General features: G+C 43.7%; 1 protein-coding gene across 1 annotated transcript in view; it reads left to right on the plus strand.

Annotated features, from left to right (window-relative positions):
• LOC138579912 (formin-I-like) overlaps positions 1 to 17,387 on the plus strand; it is a 1,210,893-nt gene that overhangs the window by 518,763 nt on the left and 674,743 nt on the right. The window lies entirely within an intron of this gene.

Raw genomic sequence — 17,387 nt, forward strand, 5'->3', positions numbered from 1 at the left:
TGTGCAACAATAATACAATGGACATGCATTATTTCAGCACCCAGACCTGCATATTTGGTATACGTGGTTGGTGGTATTTTGGTGAGCATAATTCCCTTGTTTTATTTGTGGCCCCAATGTCCAGAATCCCTTATCTTCGCTTAGATTTTTCGTGTGATCACTAGAGAGACCTCAGACCTGCATTCTAGAGATACCACAATTTCCAGTGATAGTGTTGGTGCGCCACCATGGGCAAACTCACTGACTTATTTACGACAGAGAGCTATATGTGGTAGTCTTGTGGTAATTTCCACTACCTTATATACGGTAGGGAGCTATGTTCAGAGAGTCTCTCTTCCCGTTGGCTCATGTACCTCCAACAAGTTATACTACAGTCACTCACAATTATTCATACTGATTCTGACATACACACATCTGTCTTAAAATGACCATTGCACTGTTTAAAAATCTCCCCACATCATTGGCATTGTAATGGTAAATAGAAAATAAACCACCCGTCTGTTTTCAAATATTTTCTGTATTATAAAAGTTGCATTTAGACATGATCTCATTCTTTACAGCAATAAAATGGAACAATCAAAGCATTTTCAATGACACACTGCAATTATAGTGGCGGAGAACAGAACTTAAATTGCAACATTAGCACTTGATTAAGACACGCACGGGACTTTCATTTTTCTACACTGACTGCATACTTTCGTGCACACACACAGCTCCCCCAGTTAGGTAATTACCTTATCTGTTCAGAGGCTTCTCTCTGTGAATGTGGCTCTCTTGGCTTAATTCCAGCAAAAAGGAACGCTTGCCTTCTCAAGCCGGGGTCATTGCCTGGAATTCTCAGCTTTTTCAGATAGGACTGCCTCTGCCAGTGGAAAGGTAATTCTTTCAGCTTTCCCCAGTTTCGACTGCAGCAGGACACCCCCACAGCCAGGTCTTCTCCCCAGTAGTGCAGAAAGATGTCTGCCTGTCTTTTTCCCTGCTACTGCCCACTAAAACTTTCCTCTCAGCCCTCTTTATGACGTGTTCCAATGAAATCCATCATCTCTCATCCTCCTACTCTTCAACAATAGCTTCGCTTATACATTTGCAATTGTTGCAAATCTGACTTCCTTCCTCCTGCAGTTACTGTGCACAACAACACGGATAATCAGGCAGAGAAGAGAGGAAAAAAAATCTGCACACTCATTTAACTGGTTTTCAAAGTATGCCTAATTCTGCAGTAGAGAACACATTTTATTAGTGAGTTATATTAAAATAAGGTTTTATTAGTCGGGTTAATGGTTAATATGTTAGCTGTTAATTTTCAAATGTGTCTCTAGCAATATAGGCATTTCAGGTGAAAAATAGTGTGCATTTTTAAATGAACACGTGTGCTTTTAACTGTAAAAATAGATTTGCATCTTATATGTTAAAATCGTTTTTGACTGAATAGTCTGTCTTTCCTTGTTAATCTGCTAACCCATATAGCAATGCACCGCACCCTTGTGGTGGTGCTGCAAAAAAAAAATGCTACTTGTGCAGTAGTGCTGTACTCTGTGCTGTAACATGCCAAATATCCTTACAGTGGGCAGGTGAGAAGTCAGACGCCCGGGACGGGCGGAACCAACCAAGCGTAGTAAGGAGTGGTGCCAGTGGGACCAAAGATACTGAGCCCCACAAGCACGAGGCACTGGGACCTCAGTTCCCTAGAACAGACTCGGATGAGGCTGCACTATTGAGCCCCCAAAAAAGAGGCTAAGGCATCATCAGCAGAGTAAGGGGCAGCGAAAGGCAAACAGTGGGCCCCCCGGGGAGAGAGTCACGGACTGTGGTGTCCAAACCCCAAAATTAAGCCTTACATGAGGGAGGCTCCAACATAACGCCTAAGACAGATCTCGAGAGAAAAGAGCAATATGGTGCACTCGCCATCCATCCACAGGCAAGGTCCCCTTGGTGCAGGAGGCGGGGGCAGCGATCACAAGTGCAAGTCACTGAGGCAGACATCAAAAACCCCCAGAAGGACCAGACAATGTGGGGCCCCACAACCAGGGGAAACTAAGAACACTGCACTCAGGGCATAGACGTTCCCGACGAACGGGGGAGACACAGGACCAGTGCTGTATGAGCTCGAAAAGAAAAGGGGGGGCTCCACCATCATTGTGAGGAGGAGAGGCTGAAGCACACAACTTGAGACCACCCCACAGGTGAGACACAAGCCCTCGACTGGAGAGGGGCAGCTGAGGGAAAGGCCTCATACAGCGAACTCTCCCAGCAGAACATATAAGCTCCACAACACCACTCAGACATGGCACCTAACGGTCGCTAGGGCGGCAGTCCCCCAGAGGAGCACAAAAACATGGGACCTAAACACTGAGACATCGAGAAAGAAAGGTGAACCAGCTTGGAGGAAGTACGGTCACCGGGCACTGACGGAGTGTCCCCTAAGCTCCGGGCCTAACCCTGGGACAGCATCGACCCTGGAGGAGGTCAAGGATAAAAGGGTCACCCAAACAGAAGGGGCCATTAGTAGGCTACAGCAATACAGAAGAGTGGACTGAGAGGTTCAGGGATCGCCACAGTGCAGAGGTGTAATAATGGCAACGGCAGCCACCAGGGACGATATTGCAGGGATCTTGGCTGAAATAAAGGCACTCCGATCAGACATCTAGACCTCAATTACCGAGAGAAGAGGAAAAGTGGACTGAATAGAAGGAAAGTTTGAGAACCTTGAGAACAATCAATTAAATGCTGAACTCCTGGAAATGAAATTAGGGGCCAGGATGACTGACATTGAACTAAAAGAAGAGGAAATGGCATGCAAGTTGGACTATATGGAAAACAGGGAACAGAGGTTCAACCTGGGCATCCTGGGACTCGCAGAGCAAGACGGTGAGACCCCGCAGCAGGTGGAAAGGAAAGTGCAGGAATTAATAAACCTCCTGTTTGAGGATGAGGGAGGAAAGGAGGTGGCAATCGAAAGAACCTACATGGGGTAGAGCCTTTGGAGGAGGCTCCCGCTCGATTGTGGTTACATTTTTGAGATACAATAAGAAATCAGAAATCCTCCTCAGAGCCAAGCAGAAGCAGGTTATGGAGTTCCAAGGCTCCAAAATCAAAATATTTCAAGACCTCTCGAGTTTTACCCTGGCGGGGAGAAGGGTGTGCTGGCCCCTGATGAGCTACTTAACGGAACAGGCAATTTGTTACAAATGGGGCTATCCCTTCGACCTAACATTTGAACACAAAGGAGAAGACTACAGGGTCACCACGCCGGAGTAAGCCAAACAGGTCCTAAAAAGCCTAATGGACCAGGTTAACGCCAGGGGCCCGGCGGGCCCGCACGTGGCACCACCACCCCAGCCAGAGATCCAGAAGAACATGCCCCACAGGCAAAAAAAGGCTAAAACAGGAAGGAAATATTTTAAACTGAATCCTGTGTCTCCATTGAAGCCTCCATGAAAAGGTCTGGGAGTGGGGACCATGACAAATAACAACACTCCGATTCACACACAGTTAGGTGGAACAATGATTAAGGGTTAGATAATGGACACACCACATGAGTTTTGGGGTTGAACCCGGGTGGCCCTTAATTTCAAGAGGGCGTCTCGCAACAAAGGACCTAAGCCCACTGTTAGGGCTGTGATCCTGCTCATGGGGTTAGTTTGAGTTACAATTACGGGGGGGGAATCAAACGGGACAGTGATATCTGAGTTGGGGAGGGTGGGAAGGCGTCACTCCCAGCGGGGTCCAAGTGAGAGCTACCGACTTGTATGGGATCTAACCTAAAGGAAACGGGGCACATGAAGGCACGGTCAAGGAGGCCAGGACTAAAGGTAGGAACTCTTAACAGGAAGGGGTTCAACTCGCCCATTAAGAGGTCCCTTCTGGTGCAGGAATTTGAGAAGGTGGAATTAGATATCCCCTTTACTCTTTATACAAGAGACCAGGCTTAAGGCGGGGCAGAGAGACCCTTGAGGGGGTGAACGGTGGGGCAGACCTTTTGGGCATCAGGGAAACGAAAGAAAGGTGGAGTGTTAGTCCTCTTGAGTAAACGGCTAAGGCTGGATAACCGGGCAATTGAGCCATCGCTGGATGGCCGACACCTAGTAATCTGTGGTGAGTGGAAGGCTTTGTGTATTGCTTTAGTAGCCTAATCAAGGACAGGGCCCATTCAACAAACTGGCTTTGGCTTCCCTTCGGGGTAGGGAAGATGATTTGGTCATGGTGGGAGGGGATTTTAATACCTGGGCAGATCCCCAAATGGACAGGCAATAGACAAGGGTGATAAGCAGAAGCCTCCCTAGAGAGGATTCCAGTAGATTTGTGGCCACGTTAAAGGACGACAGTTTGATAGATGTATGGAGGTCCTGCATCCCGGGGAAACGGGGCTACACCTTCAGATCAGAGGTCCATGACAATTTCACAAGGATTGATTACCTGCTTATTGACAGGGACAGTGAGTCCAGGGTACATGATTGCAAAATACATCCGATAGAGTGGTCTGACCATGATATGGTAATCACAACACTGGAATTGGAAGGGATTGGTCGCAGAGAAGCCAGGTGGAGATGTAATGACTCCCTATGGCGAGATAGAGAGTATGAAGAGGAATTGCGCTCAGCAATAGTGGAGTATTTCCAAATGAATGACAATGGGATGGTGGATGTCAATACTGGGTGGGAGGCGGCCAAAGCATTGTGGAGGGGCCATATCATGAGAGAGGGGTGAGACGCAAGAGGGAGCGTAAACTATTGGAAGAGAAACTAAGGGGCGAAATCATAGAGCTAGAAGGGAGGTTGCATGCCCAAGGGGTGTATACGAATCTCGCTGCCATCAAGAGGAAACAGGAAGATCTCAAAGCTATTTGGAAGGAAGTCGTCATCAGAAACTTGAAGTTCTTGAAGCAAGCCTTCTATGAAATGGGGGACAAGGCTGATAGAATGATAGCTGCCAGGCTCAGGGCCCAGAGGGCGGATAGATGGGTGGAAGAGATCTAAACCGAGGCAGGGGACAGGGTGCGATCATCGGCAGAGATAGCGGAGCAATTTGCCAAGTTCTACGGGAGCCTCTATACCACTGAGGGGAGCAGGGCCAGTAAAGAGATGGAGGAATATATAGAGGCAGCGGACTTAACGTGTCTTAAAGATGCCGAATGCTCTCATCTAAATCTGGACATTACTCCAGAGGAAGTGGAAGCGGCTATAAAGAGGTTGCCACCAGGGTGCGAACCAGGGGAGGACGGATTCACCGGGGGCTTCTACAAGCAGTTTCGGGTAGCCTTTCCCCTACATGGCAGCCTTCTTTAACCACATTAGAGAATTGGGCCAAGCCCCCCCATTATTTTCCTCGGAACACGTTGTAGTGACCCCACAAACTATAAATCATACAGACCGATATCGCTCCTTAACATGGACACAAAAATCTACACTAGAGTTCTAGCCACCCGTCTGGAGGAGATGATGCCACGCTTGGTACATCCCGACCAGGTGGGCTTCATAAAGGACAGACAGGGAGCGGATGCAATGAGGAAGACCCTAGACATAATGGAGCACACCGGTAGTCTCAACGGGAGCCATGCCCTCCTCAGCATACACTCCGAAAAAGCCTTCGACAGGGCTTAGTGGGAATTCGAGTGGGCCGTGCTGAGTGTCATAGGCTTCGGGGTGACTCTCATAAGAGGGATACAGGCCCTATACAGGAATCCAAAGGGAAGGGTGGTAGTGAACAACTGAATCTCCAGGGAGATACTCCTAACAAGGGGAACTAGACAGGGGCGCCCCTCTCACCTTTGCTGTATGTCCTCTCTAGTGAGCCACTTGCTACTAACATCAGGAAGGAGAGGACAATTAGAGGCATAACCATAGGAGAGACGGAGTATAAACGATCAATGTTTGCGGATGACATTCTTCTTTGTTTTGCGAACCCACACACGGATGTACCCAAAATCCTGCAAATCATTTAAGAATTTGGCTGATAGGCGGGGCTAAAAGTTAACACGGATAAATCCACCCTCTTCCTCTATAAGGCCCAGGACCACCTAGCCCAGGGGGCCATGACCATGGGTGGAATCCATGTGTACCAATTGTGTACCAATCCCTCAGTTAGAGTGAACATCTGAAGGTCCATGGACAGTCTCTATGATTTGAACTTACCCCCCCTTGCTGATGGAAATAGCCAAAGATCTGGAGAGATGGGCCAAACATACTATATCATGGCTAGGTCGTTTAAATGCAATACAAATGGCGGTGCTTCCCAAATTGCTGTAACAATACCAAATGCTTCCCATCATGGTCCCCGGTTCCCACTTCAGAGAAATAAAGGGAATGGTCCTCAAGTTTCTGTGGCAGGGGAAAAGGTAGAGGATAGCGTACTCCACATTGACTCAACCAAAGGAGAGGGGTGGGACCGGTCTACCGGACATGTATGCTTACTATCGCGCAGCACAGTTTAGGGCTATAGTCCCGCACCTACGTGGAGATAATCAAAAACAGTGGGGGACCATATAAAATTACTGACTGAGGCCAGTGACCCTAGGAGAATGGCTATAGGCCACAAGGGAATCCTTCCTGGAAAGCGCCATTAAACATTTTGCAGTGGGGTCGCTGCTGTGTCTGTGGTGGAACAGGGGCGAAATTAAGGGTCTCAGAACATGGCCATCCCCAATGAGCTGCATCTGGGCCCCGCTGATCTGAAATGGCATCACAGACCTACAAAGGTTTCAGGGATGGTACAAGGCAGAGCTTGAAAGAGTGGGCCAGATGATAAAGCCCCAGGGCTGCTTGGACATCCAGGAACTTGAGACAGGCCTCCGAATAGGGCCCCTGGAAGTGTTGAAGTTTCTCGAGCTGAAGGGAGTCTTAACAGCACAAAAATGGAAGGAGAAGCTTGTTCGAGAGCTAACTCCCTTTGAGAAATTCATGAGTGAATCAACACATTCCAAAGAACCCATTTCACAACTAAATGCTGCTATCCTTGACGCCGAAGGGCCGACAACGGAAAACTTGCAGAAAAGATGGGAGAAAGACTTGGGCCCGATTATGATGGATGCTCTATAGGCCAGGATGTGCTCATCAGGCCACACAACATCAATCTCGGCACAGTACAAGCTCCACGGAGTAAAACTGTTATGTAGATGGCAGTTTGACCCCCTGAGACTCTCAAAGATGTTTGCCCAGACTCGTCACATGTGCTGGAGAGGCTGTGGAAATCTTGCGGACTATTGGCATATGTGGTGGTCCTGTCCCAAGTCACAGGCATACTAGAAGTAGGTTCTGGCATGGATCAGGAAGGTGAAGGGAATCCCCCAGGCCTTGGACCTGAGGCTGTCCTTTTCGGCCTGGAGCAACAGGATAATAGCTTGAGAAGAGTTCCCCACATGACTCGCTTCCTGCTCCTTGCAGTGAGGGCCTGCCTCACCATGGGCTGGAAGTTACCAGCCCTCCCATCAAAAGATGCCTGGGCTAGGAAGGCTAGGGACTTGTACGAGATGGAAAACATCACCGGCCTCTTGCATGCCATTTTGCCGGGTAAACCTACACATAATGGGTTCTCAGCCACCCGCTTGCTGATGTCGAACGTTACCACCCGCTCGACATGGAGGAATAATGAAAGCGTCCCATCTGAACAGGGGGCGGTAGGTGGGGGGTAAAGGGGTGAGAGAGGGACAGGGGTGGTTTTGGATCTGTTTGATGTCAATGTATTCTTACTGACCAGGTGTTTCCTGGTTATGATGTTCAATTGAAAAATGCTCAATAAAATTAAATAAAAAATAATAATTACCCTGTATCTTCTCCTACCACTACAAGCAAATATGGTCCCCCGAGTAAGGACAATGGACAAATAACCTCTGACAGTAGTTTTGATTAGAATAGGTTCCTCTTTCCTACCATCAAATTGATATGCTGTATCCCGCTCTTCAAACTACACCCTATACCCAATGAGAGTCCAGAACATTCAAATGTAACGCAACCAATAAAGTTGTTCTACCATTAACACTATCCAGGATTTTCATTAATATTTGAACAAAGCTCCTTGTGTGTTCCTGTAATTCTGCCGAGTTGGTAAGCCCCCATATTATGACCCCATAAAATCAGTAGATATGGTCTTAATTTTTTAGAAAGTCATAATGTATTCATGGTATAGTTATGCTTGTTATTAAAATAACTTAAGATCCACCCTATAATCGTAAATCATCCTAGTGCAGACATCAATATAAAAGACACTCAGCTAGTCATACAAATTGCTGCTGGGTCATTTTTGACTATCACTATTAATAGTACTGAATGTTTTTTGTACTACAATAACTTCTTCAGGGAGCACAGGAATATTGCCGGATGACACCATCCATGATTATCCCCTGATGTTAATGTAAACAGGTATATGGGATAGACTGCATTATCTCTGTGAACACATGTGACTCTAACTAGAATCGTATTTTCTAGGTCTGCTGTTGTCACCAAATTAGCTCTTATAGTCTTATAGCAGTTTGTTTGCTGGCCAAATCAATTAGCGCACTTATTGACCTTCTATTTACTAGTTTTTCATACGTAAAGTCAGTGGACGACTTGCATAGACATATGCTGAATGTTTATAGATCAGCCTCGCTTTCTTCCCACTCATCCCCTTTTAAGCACCTTATTTCCATAGGTTCTTCTTTCAGATTTGTATGGCAGTGGCGACCTAAATGGCCAGTTTCTGTACACGAAAAGTAAATAGGAGGTGATGGTTTAGTTACTATAAGTTCTTCTCTCCTGCTTTCCTCTCTACCCTTCGGGTCTGCTCTTCTGAGTTCTATTCTCTCTTTCTGAATCCATTCTTTGGGTTTGGAGATACCCCCCCTTCTGTCTGGTACCTGGGATTGAAAGCGGTAAGCAGATTTGCAATATTTTTGCTCATGCTTTACTGCGTCTAAGTGGTGTTTGGCATTGTCAATAGCCACAACAAAAGTGGGTCAGTTCAACTGTATTACTATTTTCTGAAAGAAGGTAAAGATTTGGTAAATTGCTCCAGAGTGATCATTTATACCAATTAATCTATGGTGTTGTTGTTAATCCAGAGGGCAATTGTATTCTTAATGTGATCCCCCAATTCGAGGGGGGTTTCACCGGTATTAATCTAATGGATCACAATTTCTGTTGATATAAGTTACAGGTTTGGCCAACCCTTTCAGAAGTCCCTCTTTCATGGATATAAAGGTAGCCCCTGGCAAGGTTAAGTAGCTGTTAGGTGGTCTGTAGTTTGCCTTTCAATAGAGTTCCCTAATAAAATGTTATTAGATTTTCCACCCATCCCAATTGCTCAGCTAGTCACTTGACGTTCAAAAAGAAATTCCCTAGGTCTCCACCCTCCTGATAAGGTTATAGTATCACATGAGGCAGTAGGGGGTCTTGCCTGTAACTCAACTAATGTTGGTAAATTCTCTTGAAGAAGGGCCTTGGCCTGCATCTGATGGGCAGCCAACTGAGCAATGACACCCTCAAGGTTGGCCATGTTCTCCGGGGAGTAGGATTCCCTCCGTGACCATGTCTGAGTCCGAAAAAAAAGGGTCTCAACTTGCTCCAAGGGGGGTTTGAAGTTGTCTAACTCCTGTGAACTTGATCATGATGAAGGGGAAGAACTGCGTACGTTGGTCTCTACACCAGATGGACCAGGAAGTGAAACTATTCTGGCACCGAAAAGAAAAGGTTCGGGAAAAGGCTGATTCAGGGTGTTAGGTCTAATGAAGATGTGTGCAGGTATTATTTCTAAGACTAATCGATCCCATTGGTGGATATTATAGTGGGAGATTGGAATAGTATCTAACAATACCTGGGTTTTGAAAAACAAATCTCTTTGGGAAATTGGGACTTGAAGCTGAGAAAAACAAGGCCTCTGTTATGGTGTATATTCGGACTCAAGGAGATAAATAATTCTCTTTTCTCCTTCTGGTGGTATGATGATTACCAGCATGGGATTTCAACTCTTGTCAATTGAATCACATCCCACTCCTGACACCACAGGTAAGGAAGTAATCGTATCAAACAGTGAAGGCAGACAGATGTGATCACAGTTCAAGGGTGTTTATTAAACTTCAATGGGTAGGTTGAACGCCTATCTAAACTTAAAGCTAAGGATGGGAGCAAGCTACGACCATTAGATATGTTTTGAGCATAGAAATACTTGTGTACAGGTGCGTTATAAATGTCACATCATATCATATCAAATACTAATAATAATATCATAATAAATCTCTGTCAAAATAAAAGGCCCTATACTATTAAACCTATAGCCAATACTTACTTCTAAATATGAAAGGGTGTGGGACAATTGTGAATGCAAAAGGGAAAGCATTCAAGAAATAATATGTCAGGATCGATGAGCAGTTGTCTTCCCTTCCCGAAGTTTTCAGCACGAGACAAGACAGCATTTTGAGTTCTACACACACGCTGGCTTCTCTGCCATGAGGATACAGTTCAGAGCAAAGGACTCGGGCCATTTTGTCAAAACTTCTTTTCCAATAACAGTCTCTTACCGCAAAGGGCCTGTCGCAACAAAAAAGCATCAAAGTTAATTTCTTATCAGGGCTTTCACATGTACAAGTTCTTGTTTTCAATATTTATCATGGGTCTCTCTCCATTAGGCTTGCCCCCTTTTTACCACAATGTTCACAACTGATCTCCATCGTTCGGTCTCGGACCATGGATCTACCTCCTTCAGGCTTGGATCCTTTTAGCACAATTTTCACAATTGGTCTCCCTCATTCGGGCTGGGACCATGCAATCTCACTTTCTATGTTTTTCTCATGATATCAAAAATCGAAAGACTTTCGAATGTGCAATGGGTTTTGCTTAACTGTCACAGGACCACTTAAATTCACTTCAGACAATGTTCTTACTTTTGTTTATGCCAATTCTAGGCTGGATATGTTTACAGAGACCTTTGATTGAGCACCCATGTGGCGCCGGACCTCTATGTCACTAGAATTGTATCTTTCCTTCACAAAGTTCAAACATTCATCAGATATTTAGCTTTACTTGAGTCTTTCATCAGACACCTTTAATGATGTTTATTCCTATGCTCATTATATAAAGTTGCTGCTTGCAACCTTAACTTCAACAAAGACCGGGCTTGCATCGGTCTACCCAACTCACCAGCTGTGTTGATCTCTCTGACGCTAGTTTGTTCTTGGAGCCAAGGATGATAAAACAGCAGCTGCTGCTCCTCCCCAACTTTGTCAGCTACGCAGGATGGCCTCTGGTATCTCCGACACACAATGCAGGATTATTTTGCTTGGTTTCCAGGCCCTACATTTTCTTAACTACACAGTTTTTGAAAGTAATGGCTTCCTGTCGGAAAGATCAGTTGTATTTCCCTCCTTCCAAACCCTTCTTGGTTTGCTGTCTTTCTCCGCTCATTCAGCTGCCTTCATGAAACTGCTGCTCCTTCATGTGCTTTGCTTCGCTCAGAGTGTGCTCTCGTGCGCCACCTTTTATCTGTGTGGGGAAGTTTAATGGACGTCAGCTGTGAGTTATGCCTGACCATTGTAGTGGGACATGTCAGGTATACTGCTCTGGTGTGAGTCTGTTTTCTCCCAGATTGGGCTGTCCATGTGGAAGTGTTTGTGAAGGGTAAGAGGGAGGAGGGGTAAAGTGCCCACATATCCTATCTGGTAGGATAGGGTAACAGTGTTAAAGGGGGAGGGATACCACATCTCGCCACCTGGTGTTCCACTCCCACTCCCCAAATACCCCTCACCCAGGTGATACTACCGCAATAGTCCACCCCAGGGGTGAAGTCTTAAAATTTGAATTGGGGGGACTCCTCAACCTACACAATTGGATGTGACATCGCCAGAAATTAGCATATCAAGGGGAAATGTGAACATTTCATTGAATTGGCTTTGAATTACCATCCAAATTGCACAGGATAAATGGCATTTGCCTTTCATAAAATCGGCACACAAACAAAACCAAGAGAGGATATTTTCTTATAATAGTGTTTTTGAAAACATTAAAAGATGCGCATGTTTTTAACAGCAAGAACCAATACCATATGTTTCCTGGGAACTTGCAGTACTGAAATGGGGCATTTCAACTTTAGTTGTTTGTTATATTATAGTGCAGTTTGGAAGTGTCCGGCCTGCAAACCTAATGACATAAATTCAAAGAGGACATTCAATGCTTCTCATTTTAGCTGGGGGACTGAGTCCGCCCTCTGAAAAAAGTGGGTGGACTCTGTCCACCTGCGTATACACTTGACTTGAGCCCTGGTCCTCCTACAGAAACTACATCCAAAAGTGATGACCGTGTCCTAGCCACCTGGATGACAGATCCTAGTGGACTAGCAGGTAAAACACTTTCATTTCTCAAACTTCACACGTGACCAAGTATCTCTTGGCAAGAAAATCTTCACAACAGTAAGCATAATCTACCACACTGGTGCCACAACCACTTCAGGTCACTATACTGCATATGATAAAAAAAAACAGGTGGTTGGTTTGACTGTAATGACACATAAGTTACTCCAAAGCAAAGGTTACTGGCAAATCTAACAAATGCTTTTTAATATTCCTTCAACCCAAATGTGCTCACTAAAGTATAGTTCAGTAAACAGTTAGAATAAACGGATACCTAACTACATCCATAGTACTACAGTGGTAATTTTAATATCCAAGAGCGTTAGAATATGCCAACGGGTTTCAAACTACTTTAAAAATCCCTTTCATTCTAATACACTTAAAATATACCATAACACGTATTGTTACTGCAATACTTCTTCTAAAATCCAATATAGTTAGAATACATGAGCAGGTATCTAGCTACTTTAAACATATCTTTACTTAAAACACACTTCAAACAAACATTCTACCATACCTAAACTCACAACATATATCACTGCTACAACACGTATGTACTCTGTAATATGTATATTCTTTAACATTTTGTAGGGTTTTTTTAATCAACTTTGGATTTTTTTCTCTCACGGACAAAATGATTATTTCAAGTCAATACAACGACAGTTTAACACACACTAATTGTTGTACAAAACATAGTACATACAATCTACTGTTTATGAGGGTCTTAAAAGAACATGTATATGTGCAAGTGAATACAAATAAATGTTTAAAACAACTGTGTTTAACAAATTGTACTGTTTTTATTTCCACAGAAAATGAACCTGAGATACCAGCATTATTTCCATATGCAATTACATATCCACACCCAGTGTTATCTTTCATTTCTTTCTTCACCTACAGATTATTTCACCACTATCCTCAATTCTACTGCAATCATAAATACCATATACACTTCAGTTATGTCATCCCACCATATTACTAATACTGTATACTCCCCCTACGGTACCTACAATTATTATACACATATTACTATATTACCAGAATCTTGGGGGTATGACCAATCTGGGCACTGGTCACAACCATCACAATATAATCCAACCATCTAACAAGTGTGCACAGTACACCTTCAAATAGCAAGACTCACCTAGAAAATCCCCAGTCCTACTGATGTCTGTGTTCGTGTCCATGGACAAGGACAGTGGCCATGGACATGGCAGCAGAAGCACATTTTATTTTCCTATAAAAACACCTTCCTATTCACTTTCTTTCACTTCCCCACTGTTCCCAGGCCCCCTTTCAACCACAGTAACCCCAAATGCAATTTCCAGACCCATAGCTCACTGTGCTTTCCGCTTTCACAGGTGATGTCCGCAAATCCAATATGGCAACCATTTCAAAAATTCTGCTGCATCTCACATTTTTGAACATCCAATCAGCTTGTGTCTTTGATGTCCGCAGACACCAAGCCACCCCCTGATTGGCCCAGGGTGTCCACAGACTCCAAATCAGGAAATGAGTCTGCAGACCAGACCCATATATCACTTTATTTTCCCACATTTGAGCCTTTTTAAAAAAAAAAACAAGTAGACAGATTTTCACCAAATTTACAAAAGCATGCTTTCGGAACCCAGCCCCCGCTCCTGTGGTTTGGTCTGTAGGTGTGAGCAAAAATGTATTTCCATTGTGTGCATTTTGGAACCAACCCCTATAACATTGTCCCCCGAACGAAATTTCACAAAACTTCCCAATATTTTTCCGAGGTGGAAATATACTTAGTTTCCGAAGTTTGGCGAGGATTCGTCCAACAGCATCAAAGTTATAAGCCACCCAAAAAGTGCTCTTTTAATGAGTTGACCAACTTAACCATAACTACATGGTCGCTACCGCAGAAACTGTAATGCACACATGCACACATACATACATACATGCTTACATAAACAATTTGTATCCCTATATCACTGTTTCCCAGTGTCTGAAGAAGTTTGCAAGTATAAGAGGTCTCTCTTCCTTTGAAAGATCTTGCTCTTGGGAGACAAAAAGTGTTGTTGATGCATGCAATTAATATTTTATGCACAGGTACGTAAAACTCAGCAACACAATCAACCAAGTAGTTAAGGTATTCATCTGTTAATTGTTGCCCTACCCCCTTTAATCGTCACAATTTCCAAAAGTGGAACGTTTTGTGGTCTAGACCTGAAGCAAAATCGGCATTTTCCCAAAGTGGTGTAAGAGAGATGAGAGAAACTGTCATCTATTATCTTTAGTGAATTCCTAGTATGATAGGCAGGTTTGTGAAGCCAGCAAGCCTTCTGTTGTTGGTTGCCTGCTTGCCATAAAAGAATAAACAAGTGGCATTGTAACACACGATTGTTCAAGGCTGTGCCCCCCCTACTGGGAGGCCCTGTCAAGCCAATTGAAACTTAAGTTAAGTAAGACGCCATTAAATATCTTGCAACATCTAATACATCCAACCCTCCTTTAAACAGCCAGCAAAGTTTTTTTTTTTTTAAAATAACAGATTTCCTTATTGTATATGCCATCCTTGGCAATCAGTTTCCCCCATTACAATGAAATGCTTGTATTTCAAAAGTAAAATAGCAGATCACAGAAACGTAACTGGTAGGGCATGAAATATGTAGAATAGTTGGGCAGTATGCTAAGCATTATGACTGCCCCAAATTTGATCCAAATTTGATCCAGGCTATTTCCATTACTTTACATTTGGGAAGACTATTACAATTATTAGAAAGCAAAGTACAGACATTAATGATATAAACAGAACTGGGTGCATTTCTAAGTATTAGTGATTTATTTATTCAATACAAAAGTAAAGCACTGCGAGACAAATCGTAAAGTGTTTATAAAAATACTGGATTTATCATTGTTTTCTCTATATCGAGACACCCTATACAAGTACTAAAGCTCTTATATAAGGTTTGGAGTGTCATTGTCAGCAAAAAGTGATAATTCTGAGGGGGAAGAGGTCACCCCTTCCAAGGTCCTCTAAAAATTGTTATCACAGCAGAAGTAAAGTTATTCATTTAAATCATGGTTTTCACATTTGATACATTTTTGTCCAAATCTAAATATATGATTAAGTCATTCAAACAGTTCCATTCCACTCGGTTGACTGCTTTTTCAGCAATGATTGAGGCAAAAGCAATAGAAAATTGTCCAAATTGTATTTCATCAATACTATCTGCAGCTCTTCTATTGCTACAATACCAAATCCGGTCTGGTCAAGATTGAATGGATAATATTATAGAATTTATACCAGTGTCATTATTTAATAGAACAATCAGGTGTTAGGATGTACATAGATGGCCTTGTTTACCAAGTTTAGGAATAAAGTGACTATTCATCAATAGTTTGTGTTAGCACCATAGAATCTAGAAAGCTATTCAATTAGCAAACCATTTGAGGGCATACAACTCGTTGACATTTTGTTAGGTCCTACAATTGAAGGTGGTAGTTAAGGAGACTAGTTACGGCTAGGGAAGTGGTCGCTGCTCTCTGCACTCTAAACAGAAACACTTAAGATGGGAAAGGTGGAAGAAACACTTTTGAGACATACATTGTGGCCATGAGTGGGGACAAGTTTAATCCAATTTACTTTGGCAGTGAGGAAATTGAGGAACACTTTGAGCCAAAGAAAAATTTGACTTTTGAGAGGCACACATTTTTTCAGAGAATGCAAAATCCAGTGGAGCCAGTGGAAAGGTATGTGCCTGTGCTGAGGACCCTGAGCCATACCTGTGAGTTTGGTGTGTTGACAAATTCTCTCATAAGAGATCAACTGATAACGTGCACCAACAATGCCAGGGTGCAGGAAAAGTTATTGGCAAAATACCTGACCTTAGAGCAGGTCGTGGAACTCACCAGGAGCATCGAGCTAACAACTCAGTACATGAAGGAGATGAAAATAGAAAAGCATAGCCAGGAAGTATGTACAGTGAGTCCGAGAAGAAACACCATGGCAAGAAGGGAAATCAAATGCTTCAGGTGTGGGAAATCAAGACATGGAGCGGCCAGTGTGTTTTGTCTAGCAAGGAATGCAGAGTGCATCAGATGTAAGCGCACAGGTCATTTTGCATGCATGTGTAAGGAGAACAATGTCAATGCTGCGGTGTACAGACAACCCCAATGTGAGCATGAATGTACATCGATTCATCAATGTACTGAGAGCAAGGCTGGTTGGTATGCAGATTTTATAACAAAAATGTTATGAAGAATGAACATATTTCAAATTTTTTATAACAAAACATTTTATGAAGAATTCACTTAGGGGTGGCATAAAGGGTTACTTCTTGTGGGGAATTGGTTGGGGTGGGCTTTTAGAGGTGGGAAATGGTGTTTTGTGCCCCCGCAAAAAAAACCTGTTGTTATATTTTTTGTTATGTAAGTTTTTTACAAGTGCATTCTTCATATAATGTTTTGATATAAAGACATTTCAGCAGAATCACGAGGCATGGGAGGCCCTGTGGACACGTTCTGCATTGATAGTTCAGAACACACAACAAAGGTGGACACTGCTTCCCCTTGGACTATTATTTCTAAGGATAGGTTTACAGGAAATGCAAGACTTGGTACCACCCCACATCCAGCCGTGTGGATTTGATGAGACAGAGATTGAACTGGTGAGAACATTTCAAGGAGTCAATGGCTACAAGGGCTGGGAATGAAAAGCCGATATTCTGGTGACAAAGAAAGGATCATCCTTACTGGGTTGGGAGGAACAGAGGAACCTAGGGATTTGCATTCAAGCAAGTGCACCTATTCCAGTGCTGATTGCAGTGGTGGATGACATATGGGCCTTGGGAATTCCTATGGTGTTCACGGAAAGTCTAGGGAATCTAAAAGACTTTGAACATTATATCAAGATGAAGAGAAGCGCACAACCAGTGGTGCATGAGGTGCAGCCTGTTCCTCACCACATGAAGGAGCAGCTACATGGGGAACTTGATCGACTCTTGCAAAGAGGAGTCATAGAATGTGTGTATGGGATGGATTGGTTGTCCCTGGTGGTCCAAGCGGCAAAGAACAATGGGAAGATCAGTTTATGTGTGAAGAAATA

Source organism: Ambystoma mexicanum, chromosome 3p, assembly GCF_040938575.1.
Source record: "Ambystoma mexicanum isolate Mex_15411 chromosome 3p, UKY_AmexF1_1, whole genome shotgun sequence".
In the NCBI taxonomy this organism is placed as follows: Eukaryota; Metazoa; Chordata; class Amphibia; order Caudata; family Ambystomatidae; genus Ambystoma; species Ambystoma mexicanum.